Here is a 20,635-nt window from a genome sequence, read left to right as displayed (position 1 = left end):
TGAGTTTGCATTCAGAGTGCTAATTTTTACTAGACCTTTCAGGAGGAGGGGAAAGAAATATCATTTATTTCAGGACTGGTCCTATATGAAGCTGCCTTTTGCAAGAGAATGATGGAAACAGTTTATATCTACTTTCATATAATGTATCTGTGGCTGTGCTGTAAGGGCTTTGAAGTTATCTACAAACTTGTCACTCCTGGAATTTAATCAAAAGCCTATAGTATGTGTTTATTTGGAAAAGTTCTGCCAGAATAATTGTTACTGTATCTGACAAACGATGTCAACATAGGTCACCTTCTCGCATGCTCTTTCCTATCTTACTCGCTTTTTTCTGTTGCCATCTTCTGTTACCCCAGTGCTCCTCCTTTTTTCATTGACACTTTAATCTTACTGATGCCAGGGCTGACATCTGATGCTTCTCAGTGCCACCATTGCTCATACGTTTGCTTTTCTGCTACAGTGATTTTGTGTGCTCCCAACATGTGTTAAACTCATGCTCTTGGCGTATCAGTGCCAGCAGGAGTCTGAAAGAGCAATGTTTCAAAAAAGACATTTCAAGTCACCAAGTGACCTAGATGCTTGGAGTTTTAGGCAAAACCTTCAGGTCAAAAATAAACGTTGCATGTTGCAAAGATGAACGTTGCATTTAGAGTCTCTACAATGCAAAAGGTTTCTATTTGCCTGATTGCAGGTTTCTGGCTTTGCATTGCAAGCCTGTACAGTTGACATATGTGCACTCTTTGCTTAGAGCTGCCCTGTATTCATGCCACAGTTGGAGCTTAGATCCTGTGACTTGGCAGACAGAAGTGGCATGTGGTTTTCCAGAGAAGGGGAGAGGATCTTACCCTCATCCAGAACCAGGTTCCAGGCAAAGAGTAGCCCAGACTCCATACAGCAATAGGAAGGGGAACAACGAAGGTGGCAAAGGTGAAGCCATGTGCATTCTTGGTATGTTCGGCTCATGCAAGACTTCATGTTTATCTCTTTTTAGAGTGTTACTTCTCTGCATCCCTGTTTTTTGTTTGCTAAATATTCATTAAACACAGTTCTTACAATACAGCTTTTAGTTCCAAGATGGATAAATAACCTCCAACAAAGAGAAACGTCATATTCAAATACTTCAAATAAGCTCTATACAAAATTTTCTGTTTCAAATATGAAATGGTTAAGTAAGAGACTGGTTGAACTATAGTGTAGTCATTGCTCAGACCTAAGATGCTATTTATTGGGAAGGCACTAGGATTCCATTAAAATTACTGATTTGTCCTTGTGAATCTGAAAAGAGTGCAACAAGCAAATGATAATATTAAGCAACTTCATGCCAACAAGGACTTCTGAAAAAGTGTCTATTGTGTATATGCCCCTGCCCAAAGATAATTTAGGCCTGTCTGATAGCATGAGAGAATTTAGATAGCAGGAAATAAATTCATTTCCTCTTGTAATACCAGGGGGAATTACAAGAATTACAGCAGGCACTATATGTTTCAGGACATTGTCTGTCTGTGTTAGAAAGATGCTGACTCAAAGAAGGACAACATTGTTTTCTTTCCTTTTTTTAAACTTGAGTCTCTCCAGATGGATCAGGTTATTTCACATACAGCTTCTTTCTCAGAGGAACTAGTTTCTAATGAACTGGGGTGAACTGATCCTGCTCACAACCTGAAGTAAGATTAGCCAATCCAGATCACAGGGAAGTGCCATATGATTTTCATTATGTGTCTTGTCTCATATTCTGCACCTTGGTGAACCGTGTTCAAACCTGAAAGATAAAGTGAGTTGTAGCCTGCAGCTGCTAACGAGTAGCAAGAGCAAGCAAAGCAATCTGTGAGATTTCCAGCCATGGAGGCTTTGCAGGAACAAATGGAGGCTCCTTTTCAGTAGCGTGTAGTCCTGGAGAGGATTCAGGCTCAAACCAGGGAGGAGGTGGAGTTTCGCTGCAATGCAGGTCATGAAACAGGTAGCAGTGAATTTCTCCAGTCTGATAAACAGCACATAAATAGACAAGCTACAGCTGCAATCCTCAAAGAAACTGGTGTATTCCAATGTTTCACTTCTCCTGACTTTCCTTCCCTATCATCACCTACCACTCCTTCTCCATGATCTCCTTTGAAAGTCTCAGACTTTGTAACTGAGAATAAAAAGGACATACATTGCCTAAATGTCATTGGCTGTTACCATGCCAACCAGTAGACTACACTTAACTGCAGTTAAGATGCAGATTTGATTATAACAAATGCACTGAATCTTCATCCTTCCTTAAACTAACAAAGACCTACCCCTTTATATAGACACACAGCTTTCGTCTCACCAACCTAAGCAAAAGGTGTAAAGCAGGGCAGCCAGAGAGAGCCTGATGAGAGCAGGAAAGGCTTTCCCTGGGATGAGCTTTCCTCCCAGGAAAACTGCAGAGCAGCACAAAGTGTCAGAGAGACCAGGAGGTGAGTGTGTCAGGACAGCCGATGGAGAAGTGACACGACTTCATGGAAGCACTGAGCATACTGGTTACCTAGGGATTCTTACGCATTGCCAATGGTCCTTTTTCTCTTTAAACATGTGTGGAGGAGGACATACAGACAAGCAAACACACAAGCTGACCAAATGCAGAATTATTATTATTATAGTTTCCTGTTTCTGCATACAACTGCAAATCGGATTGCTTCTGCTTCTGCAGCACTTGGAATGATCTAATAAGATCAGAACTGATTTCTGTGCCAAAACTGGTACAGGTTTGTTCACACACTGAGACACTTTTAATAAGTGAATCCTGTTTCACTCCAGGGTGAAGCAGTTCTTTAAATGGCAGAACTGCACACACAGAGACACAGAGGGACTAGAATGGGCCTCGAGAGGTGATTTAGTCCTTCCCCCCAGCCCAACAGGCAGAAGCAATTACACTTGCATCATTTCTGACAGATGCTTGTCTAACCTGTTCTTGGAAAGTTCTTACAGATGGGACCTCATGACCTTCCTAGGCAATGCAGTGCCCTGCTTCCCTCTCCTTACAGGTAGAGAAAAGAAGGTACCAGTCTCAACCTAAACCTCCTTTGCTGCAGTTTTAAGCCTTTCACTTCCTGTGCTCTTTCTGATGGATCTGGAAAATGGTTTATTAGTGACTGCTGTGCAGTAATCTTTTATAGAGTAGTTGGAGGCAATAATCGCGTGCTACCTGCAGCCTAAAGCACCTCTACATGAATCTTTAACACTATATTTATTCCTAGTGATGACCTCCTTTCTTATTTTCGTATCTAACATCATAGGCAATTTATGGAATGGTACTCACAAAAAGTACAGAAAATGTGCAGTGGGAAATTTATGAAGCACCTATACCAGGAGATATCCTTGACATAGGTCTGTCCCCTGCTACCTACCTATGTAGAGGTTGGCCTGGAAAATTCCTTGAGAAACACTTGGCCGTGAGAAGGGTGAGACTTGGCTGCTGTTTTAGCAGTAGAGGATTCCTGAAAGACCAGTTCTTTGAGTCAACAAGTCAGATGATAATTATATTGCTGCTTGGGCTAATAGTGTTTGTGTATGTGAAGAATTCTGTTCATTATCAAAAGACACAATCATGATACTGATTATTACTTGGTTATTGTGAAATATACCATGAGGCATTTTATGGGAACTCTGGGGTGAATGGAGTGCATAAGAACTTTTGAAGGAACAATAGACATGTGCAGCACAAAGAGATTTCTTTGGAGTTGTTAATAAAGAAGTCTGCTCCTTAAGTGCAGCTAGACAAGTGGGGCCAAGCTCTCTTCACACTCTAAAAGTAAAGGGTTGAGGAGCCCTATAAGTATCTATTTTGTCCCTTATCTTGGAATCTGAGCCAGACTCCACAAAAGAAAAAGACACCCTTAAAAAGTAACCTGCTTATTAAATGCAACTGGGAAATAGAGATGGCATGTAAACAGCAATAAAGCAGAGCTGGGAAATGAGCTAAAAAAATCTACTCTAACTGGAAACATAAATCAAATGCAATGTAAGAAAGGTTCTCTGCAAGAATTTGTTTATGGCTGCAGGCTCCAGAGAGCCAAAGCCAGTGTGTGGTTGGCTCGGGGATACTCCACAGAAGTTCGTCAGCCTGTTTTGATGCCTTGCTGGGAGACTGGCCCCAAGACTCACATACTTGAATCTTTCCATTCGGGGGGAAGGATAACAACGGAAAAGTAGTTCAGCATGTATGAGGAAGGCACAGAGCACAGAAAAAAAAAAGGTAAATGAATTCTGCTGATGTTTCCTTCATTTCTTCTGAGTTTAAGAAAATAAAATGCTGACAGCAGTGCCCACACCAGAGCTAAAATGCAGCAGAGCTGTTCACCCACCAAAAAAACCAGTCTCAGCACTTGAGTCACCTTCCCTCCCCATTCTTGCACCACCAATCTCTATTCCTACTTTTCTGGTGTCCTTGAAAGTTTGGGATTTTTAGTGGTCTGAAGTTCTGGCTATTCAGACCATTTGTAATCTGCGATTTTGAGCTAGGCTCCATAAAACTCAACCAAAACTGTAGAGGAAAGATCTGAAAACCCAGCCCACCCAGCCCCAGGCCTTCTGCTGATCTCAGCTGCAGTAGTGCTGCTATCCAACTATCCCGTTTTGGCTAAGGTGCTACTTTGTAGATGTTGCCAAGACTGCTCAGACTCTGTGTCAGGAGAAAGAGTAAAAAACCTATTTCTTTATTGACCCTCCAAATAACCAGTGACCTCGAAGTATGCAGCTGCTGAGAAGAACAAGACTCTTATGTTTGTATGAAGAACACAGAGTTTGGTACAAGTGTGCCTCATCAGCATTTCCCCCTGGAAATAACAACATAGTCATTGCTGTGTACTTCTGCCATCTTTGTGTAGGAAAGGAGATGACCAGTGCAGGGGACAGTGGGAGAAAGAGGAAAAATCCCATCCCACCAGGGCAAGGGAACCTGAAAAAGGAAAGCGGGTAAGGTGGAACCTTTAAAGGAGCAACATTGGTGGAGGGAAAAAAGCACAGAGAAAATGAACATAGAATACATTTTGAAAGTGGAAATACCTCGTTTTGCTTCTGTGGCAATCACGCCTATGTAAACCAGAGACAAATAATAGGTACAGAGCAGCAAGTGACAAGTTGCCTTTTATTGGTGGCTTCCAATTGTGATCATGGTATAAGAGAGCACAGATTCCTGATGAAAATAGAAAAAAACCAACAGATTAACTAATGGGTTTGTCCTGGTTGAACTACAGCATCTGGTCAGGTGCTGCCCAATGACATGAAGCCGTACCTGCATGCAGAGGCATGCACAGATGTACCCACAACAGCGCTTTGCCAATCCTAATCAGTTTATTCAGTTGCATTTGCTGCTGTTTTCTGCCTCTCTAGTCCTTTGCTGCAGTCAAAGCTGAGGTTCAGAATAAAAGACAAAGCTTTTTATATCTCCGGATTAACTTGTATTTCTCTGCAGAAAAGAATGCTCACAATAACAGAGGATAAAAGCCAGCCCTCTGGTGGAGAGGCTAAATCAACCAATATTCCCTTGAAATCCCCATGGCAAAGTCTATGCATCTTTGAAAGTGTCTTGTGAAGTTCACAGTTTTCTATTCATTAGCTTATTTCAAATGAATTAATCTTATATTTGCAGAGAAGGGAGCTTTCTCCAGGTCACTCTGCTGTCAAGGGAGGAGGAGCCATCACAGCCCTCACAACTTGCAGGTTTATCCTCTCATTCTAAGAATACTTGGGTCTTTCCTTTGGCTCTGCAGCATCTAGAGACATCTTTTAAAGAACAGATATGCTATTTTTCCAGAGGATATATTGTCTCAAGAGTGGACCCTGCACATTTTGCAAACTTCAGCTGAAAATTTTTTTTACATCTTAGCACAGCAGTAATTTATGTAAAAACTTAAAATTTATATAAAAACTTAAAACTATTTCCTTTCTTACAGCTAAATGGATGGGACACAGGGAATCAAAAAGCTTTAAAGTCAAGTGATCATCTGGGCACAATGAGTGGGTGCAGTGTGGGAGATCTCTGGTAGTTTGGTTGATACAGAGGATTCCCTGTACTCTCTCCACCCAGCAGAACACAGTGACTTAAGGGACAGGGGGAAATGGTACAAGTTCCTGCCCAGGGCAGCAGGCCCATGTCCTCTACAGCTACCCCACCTCCCCAGGTGCCCTTGCATAATAGGTACGAGACTTTGCAAGTGGAACCGAACAATGACGAGGACGATGGTTCATCTAGGTTGGAGGTGTTGCCAAGGTTAAGTCAGCCTACGCCCTGCGTCAAAACCACTTCCATAAATTAAAAAAGACGGGTCATTGTTACAGGAGACTCTCTTCTGAGGGGAACAGAAGGCCCAATATGCAGACCGGACCCACTTCTTAGGAAAGTCTGCTGCCTCCCTGGGGCCCGGGTTAAAGATGTGAAGAGAAAGCTTCCTACCCTGGTACAGCCCTTGAATTATTATCCATCATTGATTTTTCATGTAGGCAGTGATGAAGTTGCAATAAGAAGTCCAAGGGCAATCAAGAGAGACTGCAGGGCCTTGGGCTGATTGGTTAAGGGATCAGGAGCACAAGTAGTGTTCTCCTCTGCCCTTCCAGTTGCAAGGAATGATGAGCGAAGAAACGGGAAGACCCAGCAGATCAATACCTGGCTCCAAGACTGGTGTCACTGGCCGAATTTTGGGTTTTTTGATCATGAGTCAGTCTACACAACACCAGGCCTGCTAAAAACAGATGGCGTACACCTGTCTCAAAGTGGGAAAAGGATCTTTGCACACGAGTTAGCAGGGCTCATTGAAAGAGCTTTAAACTAGATTTGAAGGGGGAAACAGATGAAACCAGGCTTGCTAGAGATAAGCCTGGGGGAGGCAGGCCAATGTTTGAGGGATGGTGTGCTAGCGAAGTCCTTTGGTCTGCTCCATGATGTGCTGAGTACATTGGAGCACATTTGAAATATCTTTATACTAATGCACGCAGCATGAGGAATAAACAAGAGGAGCTAGAAGCTTTGGCCCAGTCCCAGAGCTACGACATCATCGGCATAAGCAAAACCTGGTGGGATGAGTCCTGTGACTGGGGTGCCATGCTGGACGGTCATAGGCTCTTCAGGAGGGATAGGCAGGGCAGGCAAGGCTGGGGGGTGGCACTGTATGTAAAAGAGGGGTTGGATTGTATGGCACTTACAGTTGGTGACAACACAGTTGAGAGCCTCTGGGTAACTATGAAGGGGAAAGCAAATAAAGCGGATGTTGTTGTGGGAGTCTACTATCGACCACACAGCCAGCATGACAACACTGATAAATTATTGTACAAGGAATTAAGGGATAGCTCTAGATCAACTGCCATTGTCCTTATGGGTGATTTTAACTTTCCAGACATCAGCTGGGAATATCATACAGTGGACACAAAGAGGTCCAGAAAATTTCTGAAGCATGTTGAAGGTTACTTCTTGGTGCAGGTACTAAGGAAGCTGACTAGGAAATGTGTCCTCCTAGATTTGTTGTTTGTAAACAAAGAGGCACTCATGGGCGAAGTGGTGATTGGTGGCTGTCTTGGTCACAGTGACCATGAAGCAGTTGAGTTTCAAATCATTGGCGATTTGACAAATCTTCAACGCTGGATATGGGGAGAGCAGACTTCGGGATGCTGAAGGAGCTAGCTAGGCAGGTCCCCTGGGAATCTGCTTTTTAAGGTATTGGGGTCCATGAAGGCTGGTCACTTTTTAAGAGCCATCTTTTAAGAGCACAGGAGCAGGCAATTCCAAAGTGTCAGACAAGTGGGGCAGAAGGCTGGCTTGGCTGAGCAGTGATCTTCTTTTAGAACTTAGGTGGAAAAGGAAAGTGTATGGACATTGGAAGTAGGAACAGGAGACACAGGAGGACTACAGAGATGCTGTTTGCCACTGTGGGGAGAAAATTCGTGCAGCCGAAGCTTGATTAGAGTTCAAGCTTGCCAGCACTGTGAAGGACAACAAAAAGGGCTTTTTTGAATACGTTAATAGCAAAAGGAGAATCAAAGGTCCATTGCTTGACGAGGTCAGTCACCTCACAAATAGGGACGTAGACAAAGTGGAGATGTTTAATGCCTTCTTTGTCTCTGTCTTCAACACCGATGGGGGGCCCTGGGACCCCCAGAGCCTTGTGTTGGAAGACCATGACTGGGGGGTTGATAAACTCCCAGCCATCTCTGAACTTGTTCGAGACTTGCTGTGCCAGCTGGATGTGCATAAATCTGTGGGGCCGGATGGGGTTCATCCCAGGGTACGGAAAGAGCTGGCACATGTTATCGTAGGACCTCTCTCCATTATTTTTCAAAGGTCTTGAGACTCTGCAGAAGTCCCAGTTGACTGGAAGCTGGCAAATGTTGTCCCAATTTTCAAGAAGGGTAAGAAGGAAGATCCTGGTAATTACAGGCCTGTCAGTCTCACTTCAGTGCCTGGTAAAATTATGGGGAAGGTTATTCTGACAGCTACTGAAAAACACTTGAGAGACAATGCAGTCATTGGTCATAGCCAGCATGGGTTCATGAGGGGAAAGTCCTGCTTAACCAACTTAATTTCCTTTTATGACAAGGTCACCCATCTAGTTGACCAAGGGAAGCCAGTAGATGTGGTGGTTTGGGATTTTAGCAAAGCTTTTGATACTGTCTCTCACAGTATCCTGCTGGACAGAATGTCCAGCACACAGCTAGACAAGTCCATAATATGTTGGGTGAGCAACTGGCTGATGGGTCAGGCTCAAAGAGGTATAGTCAATGGGGTTACATCAGGCTGGCGGCCAGTCACCAGTGGTGTTCCCCAGGGCTCAATTTTAGGGCCAGTGCTCTTGAATGTTTTTATAAATGATCTGGATGCAGGAATCAAATGTACATTAAGTAAGTTTGCTGATGATACTGAACTAGGAGGAGCTGTGGACTCCCTCAAGGGTAGAGAGGCCCTACAGAGAGATCTGGATAGACTAGAGAGCTGCACAGTCACCAACCATATGAAATTTAACAAGAGCAAAGGCCCGATTCTCCACCTGGGACGGGGTAATCCTGGCTACACGTACAGACTGGGGGATGAGAGGCTGGAGAGCAGTCCCGCAGAAAGACATCTAGGGGTTTGGGTTGATGGCAAGTTGAATATGAGTCAACAGTGTGCCCTGGCAGCCAAAAGGGCCAACCGTGTCCTGGGGTGCATCAAGCACAGCATAGCTAGCCGGTCGAGGGAGGTGATTGTCCCACTCTACACCGCACTGGTGCAGCCCCACCTCAAGTACTGTGTGCAGTTTTGGGCGCCTCAATATAAGAAGGACATCAAACCGTTAGACTGTGTCCAGAGGAGGGTGACAAAGATGGTGAAAGGTCTCGAGGGCAAGGCTTAAGAGGAGCGGCTGAGGTCACTTGGTTTGTTCAGCTTGGAGAAGAGAAGGCTGAGGGGTGACCTCATCACAGCCTACAACTTCCTCAAGGCGGGCAGCGGAGGGGGAGGTGCTGATCTCCTCTCTCTGGTGACCAGCCATAGGACACGAGGAAATGGAATGAAGCTGCGTCAGGGGCAGTTCAGATTGGGCATCAGGAAACGGTTCTTCACTGAGAGGGTGGCTGGCCACTGGAACAGGCTCCCCAGGGAAGTGGTCACAGCACCAAGCCTGTCAGAGTTCAAGGAGTGTCTGGACAACACTCTTAGTCATATGGTTTAGTTTTAGGTAGTCTTGCGAGGAGCAGGGAGTTGGACTCGATGATCCTTATGGGTCCCTTCCAACTTGAGATATTCTACGATTCTATGATTCTATGGGTTTTTTTCAAGCAAAAGGAGCTTAAAATTACTCAGTAGGGCATCTAAGCCCCAGTGGGGAAGGGAAGGTGGGGAGCTGAGCTCAAAAATCCTAACAGCTTCCCACTGTGGGAAAGCCAAGCTCAAGGATTTCTATGGAGATAATAAAATGTGCTCAAACTGTGATTCTTTACAAGTCTAAAAACAGTGACGACCTATTTTGGCAAGCTGTCTGTACAGATGGATTTATTTTGTGAGTAACGCACAGAAGAGTGCCCCTTCTATTCCTCCCTCCAACTTCCTTTGCAAATGTGGTGTGTCAGAGTGGTGAATTACAGAGGGTATTATTCCAACCAAAGAGGTCACTTTATTCGTCATGGACAAGGAGGATATGGTGCTTGCAAATAGTTTCCACTGTCCTGAAGTACAGACTTTTTCCTTAATTAATGAACTACAACTAGGGATTTACCACTTGCACAAAAAAAAGTGCCACACTTTGTTTTATAGGGGATGATTTAAGGTTGAGAAATAGAGATTGCTCCCAAGGATTGTAGCTGTGGCTTAGTTTGGACTCCCTGTCTGTAGTAATGTTAGAACTCAGTTCACTGCTGGGGGATTGCTGCTCCTTTGAGTCATGTGCTGGTCATACTGTTTGGACCTGTAAGCCAACTCTGAAATTCAATCTAAAATATACGCTCCAGGACCCTTGGTCAATAAATGTTATGGCTAAGCATGTTTCAGTATGAAGCCACATTTCATGAAAGCAGTGGTTCACAGGAAGTGTCCACTTCCCTCAAGGCATCTGCTTAATTTCTGTTCAAATGGACTTCCCAAAGCCAAAAAGGTTTTGGTCCTCAGACAAAACATTCAAGTGTCAGATATTTTGCTCAGAAATCTGACAATGAAAAATTGCTCTTGCTGATTTTTTTTTTCCCAGGCAAAATACTTTCTGAGCAGCTTCAGTGCAGATGGACTGTGTGCTCCTGCCCTGCCTCTGATACAGAAAAGTCAATACGGGTGACGTATGAAAGTGCTTCAAAGCAAGGTCAAGCCCAGGCACAAGTCACAAAAACATGTTTTGCTCCTTAAAATGTGGATTAGTGGGAGCTCATCAGTGGTGGCAAGGAAATGGGCAGTTACATTCACAGCCTCTTCCATGCAGTTGCTTTAATACCATGCACAGAGGGGGAATGGGGTTTGGAGAAGCTGCCCCTCCCTGGGAAACTGCTCTGTGGCTACTCCAGGACACAAGGGGCCTGTCTTCCAATGTCACCACATCTGGCCATGGAGGTTACCCTGACAGGTGTAATTCAAGGGATGCTTCTGGCAGCAATTTGCCCTTGCAGGCTGAGGGGTGGCAGGAGAGGGCCTGGCCCCGGCAGCATGCTGGGCAGGTCTGGCTGGGGCACCATGCCCATCTCCCTTCTCCAAAATCCTGCCCCTTTCCTTTGCAGGATGCTGGCCCACAGCTCTCCAGGGGAAGTAACCCCAACAGCTGCCCTGGGACTGCCTAGCAAACACAGGGCAAAAATTGAAGCTGGTGTTCAACTTGCCCCAGCCCAAGGTATGGTCAGGTGGGACTCGGCCAGAGCTGGGCTGAAGAGGCTGCAGCTGTGTCCTCCAGCAGGCAGCCTGGCCAGTGGGGATGCTATGACCAGGAGTACAGAGAAGAAATATGGAGATCACGGACCTCAGATCGTTGTCTCACAAGTGGCCATACTTCACTCCATATCACCTCAGAGCACCCATATTTTCTCAGAAACCAAAGGTTTCGTACAGCACCATGTAACTGAGCAGAGTGCATTGTTCAGAGGAACATTTTCTGCCAAGTGCCTGCCTGATTAGAGTTGTGTAAGCATCAGGTTTGTGATGCTAACCCTGCTATAAAGATCAGGGCCATCTCATGCTAGGTAAATTTATTCAGTGCTTTTGCCTAACATGACCATTACCTAGCAGCTGGATCTATCTAACGCACTACCCAGTTGGCTACTGGTCCCCACCTCCTGTGCGGCTTCAGATTCATTTGCCACTAGTGAATAATCCACAGTGGTGCATCACTTTAATAAAGAGCACAAAAGAAAAAAAACTAATGAAAGCAAAAACTGAGCCTAAAAATGCTGCCTATGAACTAAGCCCCTGTAACAGGAATTAATTAAAGTGTGCTCAGAGCGTGCGGGGCTTTCACCACTCAGTTTAACACAATTGCAGATCTTTTCCCCCTGTTCAAAACTCTGTGCCTCACAAAACTCTCCACGATGCTTTCCATTCTTTCAGTGTGACAAACTCTTGGAAACTGCATCACTTGCCACCAAGAGACCAGCACATCCTTATATCTGTTTCCCATCTTGCCGGGTTTTGGAGCTTCAAAGCTACAGTTTAGGAACATGAAATAATCTGGAATAAAACTGATTATTTCCTACTTCATGATTTTTTTTGGATTGTTATCCTAACTGCATTTAAATAGCATTACTTCTTCACCAGGAATAAAAAAACCATGCTGTGATTTGCCGCTTCCTTGAGAATTAGACCTTTTTGCATTTTTTTTTGTTTTCTTCTCTCCTCATCATGATATACTTACAATGAGGAATAAGCTTCTTCTTCATTAACTTCACAATGATTTCCAACACATGATCATGGCTTATTTTTTATGGTAGTAAGTTAGTTCCTTTAAACACATTTGCAAAAAACATGATTTGGAAATATAAAATAATTCATAACAAATATTAAATAATCTTGCAACTGTTCTGTGAACATGTCAGCAAAACAGCTGTACTGAATCAGTTCACAGATCTATTTAGTCCACTGCTCTGTTTCTAACAGTACTGGATGCTTATAAAAGTATAAACAATGGTGTACCTGTCCCTAGTATCTATTAAAGACCTCCCGAGATTAAGATTGCATGGTGTTTGCTTGATGTCTCCTTTGTCTAACACTTTTTCACTCTGTTTATGCTTTTTGGCAGATTATCGTCCGACAATGAGTTTCAGGGTTTGACTCTGTGCTGGCTGAAAGGGGATTTGCTCCAGGGTTTTTGTTCTTCCTTTGTGCCACTTACTTAGTACTTGTGCTATGAGCCACAGCGAATTAAGTGATCCCTATTCTCTGCTATTTCAGAGGCCTCTGCCACACGCCTCTGTGCTGCTTCTTTTCCAGGCTGAAAAGCCCTTAATTTAACCTCTCTTTAAGTGCAAACCACTCCTCACCTCTGACCACTTCAGCTCCCTTCCTCTGTGCTGACTCCAAGGTTCAAATGACCACCACCCCCCCCGCCCCGATTTGTACTGCTGCATCCCCTGCTGCTGCTCTAATAATTCATCGGGTGCAAAGGTGCAGGCAGCAAGGTCGAGCTGACTGGTGTGCCAGGAGAACAGGCTGCACCTTTGTGCCCAGCCCATCCCAGTTCAAATAAAGCTCCTTCCCAGAAGGGCCTGGGGGGCTGGGTGCGCATATGGCTCTGAGCAGGCAGGACAGCTGGCTGCTGGAAAGGGCCGCTGCTGAGGCATATGCTCTTTTGATGTCCTTCCATGCTTTGTGCATCCAAGGCAGCACTGCACCACATCTGCGCTGCAGAAGCCCAGCACCTCCATGATGTGCCGTGGCACCCACAGCTGCGGGGAGCTGCAGGCACCAGGCCAGGATGGGGTCAGAAGGACCTCTCCAGGGCAGTGCCCATTTCCCTCCTACCCAGGTGCCTGGTCCCAGTCCCTGGTGGTGGGAGACCCTGGCTCCTTGCACACACTCCCTGCCCACAGCACGGCCTCTCTGATTTTCTGGAAATCCTCCAGACCGACAGACAGCAATGGGAGACCTGTTTGCTCCCCACAGCAACCTGGCCAGTCCCTCAGAGGAGACAGACAGAAGCAAGGTGCTGGCATCTTCTCAGAGGAGGAGAAGCAAGTTTCTGAACTACTTGATCCAGCCACCTAGGAAAGAGATGGGTGCTCCTCGAAAGCTGGGGAAATTGCTGCTGGGCGCATCTCTACTTCCTTGGCTCCAGCCCGAGCATCGTCCCCAGCCAGAGGCAGAGAGGTTGGGCATGGGACAGCATTTCTGGTGCTCAGGGGTTTCTCTGTGTGGCTTCCCAGTCCTGCAGTACTCCCTGCTGCCTGACCGCAGGGTAGGTATTTTCTGTTCTGGGTCTATTTTTATGGCAGACAAGGGCTAAAAGTCCTTGGCACATGTCTCTGCTGCCATCCAGGCAGGTTCCAAGGCTGGCTGGATGCTCCTGACCAGGTGGCATCAGCACCCAGTCCTGTGTCATGCTGCAGTATTGCCTCAGCCCCACCAAACTATGGCCAAAGCTGGACTGGGGGGCAGCAGAAACACCCCCTCAGCCTCCTTGCACTATTACAAGTCGAGATTTTAAGAGCTTGCTTTGACCTGCATACAGTACGGGCTAGCTCAGCCTGCACTCTTTGCCCTTCTCCATTTTTCATGACGTCTGATGTGTACAACAGAATAGAGAAAATAAACTGAGCCTTTCAGAGCTGAAACAGAGAGAGTCCTGAAATGCTTTTGAAAAAGAAACAATGTAAGTCAGCCTTATGCATGTGCAATTTTCAAATTATTCACTGAAGTCCAAGCTACAAAATCACCAAGATATGCAACCACCACAGATGTGGTCTCCCGCCCCACTCTGAAGGCACCAATATGCAAGCAGCTATAGTTAACTAATGAAAAACAGCATTTCAGTGTTGCTGGAAGATGCAAAAAAAGGTGGAGTCTAAGAAAAAAAAAAATCTTGTACAAAAACAATGTTGAGAATGAGACACATTACTTGCCAGCTGCTTTTTTTTAGCTCGCAGTGTGATGCAGTAGCACACATTTTAAAGATTTAAAAATTTCTCTTAAAAGTAGCAGGAAAATATATTCAGCAAAGCACTATCTAGAAAATAATTAGATTTTTTTTAATTAGATCTAGAAAAATATCTAGATTAAAAGCAATTTCTAACTGAGGATCAGGATGCATATTCTATTAAAGCAGCACTTCCATTATTATTTATAAGAAATCGCATGAGAATCAAACTGGTATGAACACAATAACATGCCAAGTGGCTTGACATTTTAATTCATAAATATATATATTAAAAAAAAAAAAAAGCACCCTACTGAACAGCCAGGAAGTGTCCTTTGTAGTTCTAAACACAAACACATTTATGAGCTGAAAGTGTGTTTCAGATTGTATTACAAAGTGGGATTCCATATGGCAGCTGAGGTCCAGAGCTGGGATGACTCAGGAAATGGAGAAGAAGAAAAGATCAGCACAGTTTATTGAACAGGTCTGACGGTTCCTGAAGCATCCTCAGCTTCACGAATTGAACAGGCAGACTTACTAACTGGCAGAGCTGGAGACACATTTTGCGGTACCTGGAAGTCATGACTACGTTTTTCAAAGACTGGCTTTCTAGTAAATAAGCACATAGTACAGTCCAGCTCCTATTAAGGTGTTTTTGTATGTGGGATTTTATATAGGGAAATAGGTAATAGGACATCTGATTGATTACAGCTGTAAAATGTCTCTGTAGAAAGCAGGTAATCAAAAAGGCCAGAAAATGGGCATGAAACAAATATTTTTATGCGACTTAGGAGGTTGGAAGCAACTTTTGGAACAGAGTTTTTTTAGGTGATAAAGAAAGCTGTAAACTCACCTGCCCACATACATGAAAAATAGATAAACACAGTACTGCCCAAACTGGAAATTACTTGTATTTACTCTTGACTACATTTCTACTTTGACAGTTGTTTTCCTGCCTTTGCTTGCCGAAGCAGAAGCCAACTTCTGTGCAAATTGCCTGCAGTAATGGCACATGGAGGAGGCTGTGTGGCCTCCATGGGCTCCAGGGCGTGGGACTTCAGCCTTCGAAAAGGTAGCCCTGCAGTCCGAGTGGAGAGTCCCACCTGCCTCAGGGGGAGGGAAGATCTTCCTGGAGGTGCCCACTTCTGCCCACAGCAGCATCCCATCCCGTGCTGCCCCACAGGCATCGATGACTGCCTTGCAGCTAGCTACTGGTGAATGAGAAGGCACCTGCTTTATTTTGGGGTATTGAGTGGAAAAAAACATGAGGCTTCTAGTTCTGCTCATTCTTGTGCATTTCGCTTTTTGTGGTGATTTGGAATAAATTCATTTCTTTCAAAACTTGAAGAATATAATACAAAGGACCTTTGTTTTCCCAAAGAAGCTCTGATCTCTGCCTCTTCTTTCACAGTGGTCCCTGTGCACAAAGGATCCTCCCCAGGTTGCTCTGTGAGGTTAAGAGGCAATCTTATTCCATATCAAGGCCAGATGATAGGATCTAAAAGCAATCAGCCTTTACAAACACGTCTAAGTGTAGCCAGGAAGAGATGTCAGACTACCAAGCAAAACAGCAAACAAAGGTAGGTCTGTGAAAGGTGTGTTTGACTGCAGGCCTATTCATTGCTGTCCTCAGATTGCTAGTGAGCCATGACAAGGATCAGTCTGAACTTGAGTGAGGTCTTTGGGTATTTCTGCAGCATAACTATGGGTTGCATTACCTTCCCCATGCAGTATTCAGGGCAAAGACAGCTCTCTGGAAGAGGCAAAGGTTTCCTCTGGCCACCTCTTCAAGTCCTCATTTCCTACAGACATTGCTCCTCTGGCTGCCCCACTCCCCAGCACCCTGCTATCCTGAGCCACGCTGGCTTTCTCCTTTGCTCAGCACAGGTACAGTGTGCCTTCCATGGCACTTGAGGGACAGTTGTGCAAGCCTGCTAACTAAGGCGTGGTGAGCTGTGCCCGGGGCCGGCACGTTGGGCAACGCCATCCCTGGCCCCAGGCGCAGTGCTGACCGCACACCCTGTCTGTGGGAAGAGCTGCTCTCCAAGCCTTGCAAGAGCCGCAGCAGCAGACGGTGGCTGGTCCATCACCACCCTGCTCCAATGTCGGGCTTGCCATTTTCTGCACCACGTGGGAATGGAGGGGGCGAGGTGGCCAAGCTCCACGGGTGGTGGCATCAGCTCAGCAGGCAGGCTTTCAGGGAAGAGCAGAAAACGCTTCAGCAAACAAAGGGAAATCGTGTACAGATCAGCAGAGCAAATGAAGAAACAAAAGAGCACAGACATAAGGACTTACGCCCTCTCAGGGAGCCAAGAGATGAATGCAGAGAGGGAGGCAGAGGGAAAGCCCGAGAGCTTGTAGGATGCCTGAGCCAAAGCAAAGCAGAAGAAAAGGAGCTCTGGGGAAGCCACCAGCCCATCTCGAGCAGGGTCAAGCCCATGATTCAAACCTCAGGGAGTAAAGAAGGAGCTCTTGGGGAGCTTGTTTAAGCTTTGGCTGTAGCATGCCAGAAAAACAGAACATGTGGCCCTTGGTAAAGGGAGGAGGTGGCTGGGTGACAGTCCAAACCCCAACAGAGCCACTGTGTCTGCCCCGTCTTGTGTGAATCCTTAGTGCTCCCCAGAAGCTCCCTCTGGCAAGATGATTCGGATGTGTGATGATGAGTGCCTGCATTTCTGCTTCACTGTGGGGAATCCAGATGGGGATGGTAATAGCTTGAGCTTTAAGGGTGTTTTAAAATATCTATATTTTTACAGTGTGTACAAAGAGCTGTTGATATGAAAGCCCTTGACTTTTTAACATTAAAACTAAGCTTTAAGATTCTGCAGAATATGTCTCTGTGTGTTCATAAGGTTTCTGATGCCAAAACACACAGAAAATTAATAGACCATCACTGAAGAGTCCAAAACTGAGTATATCAGGAAGAAAGGAAAATGTACTTTGCTTCCTCTCATTTTCACAGTTGTTGCTTTATTTCATATCGCTCTTGGCATTTTAGCTGGTGACCAAGATATCCAAAACCCGTTCTTGATTCTTTATTCAGTTCCACAGTTTTTATGTGCACTATATCATCCTCTGCTTTGAGTTCTCTTCCCAGCAAGCTCTGATTAGGAGATTTCCTTGTGAGCTTTCTTTTATACCACTAAGCTTGGAAGCAAAGACAGCCCTGGGTATGCAAACCCTCATGGAAACATGCGGCTGGTGGAAGAGAAAGACAGAATGAAGTCCTAAGTCCACAGACGAAGGAGCTGCAGTTACCACCTTCTGCGAGCCTTTTCCTCCTCCCTTGGTAGGGTACTTGCATGAACAAGAAGGGCAGAAAAAACCCAAGGGAAGGGAGCAGCGACATGGAAGAAGCAGGCTAAAAAGCAGCAGAGCTTTTGGTAGAATTAGGAAGCTCAGACAGACATCTGCAGCCTTCAGCATGCCAAAAGCTATCTTCCTACCTACAGCGGTATGTGTGCTCCTGTGAGTGTATAATGCCTGGGAATCACAGCAACTGTTTGCATCTCTTCCAATTTTCCATTTGGACCAGCCCACTGAATGCTTTCCATATCCTTTCCAGCTCTGCATTCCTGCCTGGGGCTGGGGGACACGCTTGCACATCAGCTTTGGGAAAGGGAGAAAGAGGTGAGGGGAACCTGGTCCCAAATTTGGCATTGTCCCTTTGTATGTCATAGGTGGAGAAGGATGTCATTTCAATGAGCTGCTCTTTTCACACACTTTTTGTTTTTCCCTTGTCCTGTCTTGTTTTCTGGCTGAACCTGGTCCGGATCTTCAGCTAAAGTGAATCCACAGAGCTCTCTAACTGCAGCAAAGCTACCAAAATGCCTATTTGTATCACCAGGCTCTTAATTACCACCTTCTCCTGCCATGTTTCTCCAAGACACACAGATTGCGCTCTGCAGAGTCACAGTGCATGGGAAAGCACTACTGCAGATCCTGGCAATTGCTGCGGAGTTTTTTGTTTAACTGGAACTTGACCTGGAGCCTATAATTACGGTGTTTTAATATAACAATATATAGAGAATAGTATATAACAACAGTGCGACAATGTGTAGGCAAAGCAACAATAGAGAAAAGACCGTATGAGGAAGGGTGAGAGGTTCACTTGCTGGGACTGTGGGGTTTGAGCAGACAAAGGCATGGACAATGTTTGGTCCCCTTCACCTGCTGCAAGTGCCTGCTCCTGCTCAGCACAGCCACAAAGCCACTGCTGGGACCTGCCAGTGCTCAGGATCTCAATGCAGACTGAGCCGATGGCAGATGAGTCCAAAAAAGGCCACAGTGGTGGTGCAAGGGATATGCCTGTCTGCTCAGGGAGTGCTGATGCCGTGCTGAACCCCCTGTCCTGTGGCTGGAGGGCAGTGGGGCAGCCAGGGTGGGCACAAAGTATACGGGTGCTGGTGGCTGACGGGCTCTGGTCTGCTCCAGGACGTGACTTTTAGCTCCTAATGTCTGAGAAATTTGCAGTCAGTGGACGCCCTTTTTAGGTTTTGCCCCAAGGGGTTTGTCCTCAAATCAAGATCAGAGGCTGCTAACTCATCTTCACTCCTCTTAGATTCAACAAGATTAATTTATTGCTCACAGTCTCTGATGCAGATACAATCTGAAAAATTACATTATTACCATTCTTGTCTTTTTTACAAGGCCAGAATTAGCTTCTAGCATTTTTATTTTATTTTACTTTGCTTTGTTTTATATTATTTAATCTTATTTATTTTATTTTTTTGCCTGTGTATACTGTTACTCTGTATTGAATACAGCAAAGACCTTGGCTGCCTTTCCATTTTTCTTTCCATTTCCTTTTAGCAGACAGACAGTGCTCAGCCAGGAAGCTGTGACCAGTGTAATCGCTGCTGCAGATGGAAGGATGTCCCCAAAAAGGGATCAAAGAGAGAATTCCTGTCATGGCAACCATTAGCACAGGAAGTCTGGATGGCTGAGATGGCGGAGTATTTTGAAACCAGATTAGGAAAGAGAGGCAGCTTTTGACATCAATGCCTATGTCTGGGTGCTAATTACGGGGAGGAAGAACTAGCCGGAGGGTACCGGACACATATAGGACACAGAGAGGTTCTCCTGGTTTCATCTGGTCTGTGAGGGCATCTCTTGTCACAAGGCTGCGTTAGGTTCTTAATTGTTAAAACATTCCAGGAAGGTCTTTCCTGACACACTGTTTTCCAGCATCTTTCTGGATATCCAGAACCTCTCTCCTCAGCTTTACCTTCCCCTGTCCTCACAAAAGAAATGGAAAACCCAAAAACCATCATAGTGCAAACCTAACCTTCCCTGACAAGCCACATCTAATCTTGCTGTCTGCACAGCTGACTGTTTATTACGGTTTACATGAAGTCTATACATTAATCCACTTACTTACTCAGATCTTTGTCTACAACATATATCTATGTTTGATGGTATTCTCCCAGTTTGCTGTTTGCATCAAGGCCATTCAATTGAAATTATTCTTATTGCAGGCACCTTAAAGTCTGATCTTACAGAAAAGAAGGGGCATAGCCATAAGCAGATGCCATAGCCTGAAATGGTAACTAGTAGGTAAAGTATTCCTCGTAGAAATTATACCCTTTCAGTGTGCTGAAAGGTAGCACAAAATGCACACTGCCCACATATTTGCACAAGACAGGCATCCAAATCTCCATTGAAAGCCAGGTCAAAGGTGAATCTCACAAATCTAAATACAAAGCCGGATTTGCACAGCTCTAAATTTAATTCACTATACCAGCAAATGCTCTCAAGAGCTCAGACGTCTTGAATGCACTGCTGTAGATTTGAACTCCAGGGCACCAGACTGCTTTTCCCACAAAGCTCTGCAGCAACAGCAACAGTAAATCGAGTGTGTGATGAAGTTATGCATCTTTGTCATTTTTTTAACTATCAAGTTACTCATTCTGAGGGAGAGGCTTTGTGATGCTGGTGATAGGAGTAAAGGGATTCACATTTATCTGACTGTGTAATGATCTCTAAAGGTGGTAGAGAGATCTCAATAAAAGCTGTCACAGCCAGACCAGAAGGAGGATATGTCTAGCATGTGGGAAGTTTGGATAACCAAGGTACAGCACAGAAACCAAATGGATGTGGAGCTTTTG

This window comes from Gymnogyps californianus, chromosome Z (assembly GCF_018139145.2).
Source record: "Gymnogyps californianus isolate 813 chromosome Z, ASM1813914v2, whole genome shotgun sequence".
In the NCBI taxonomy this organism is placed as follows: Eukaryota; Metazoa; Chordata; class Aves; order Accipitriformes; family Cathartidae; genus Gymnogyps; species Gymnogyps californianus.
This window is presented reverse-complemented; position numbering follows the sequence as displayed.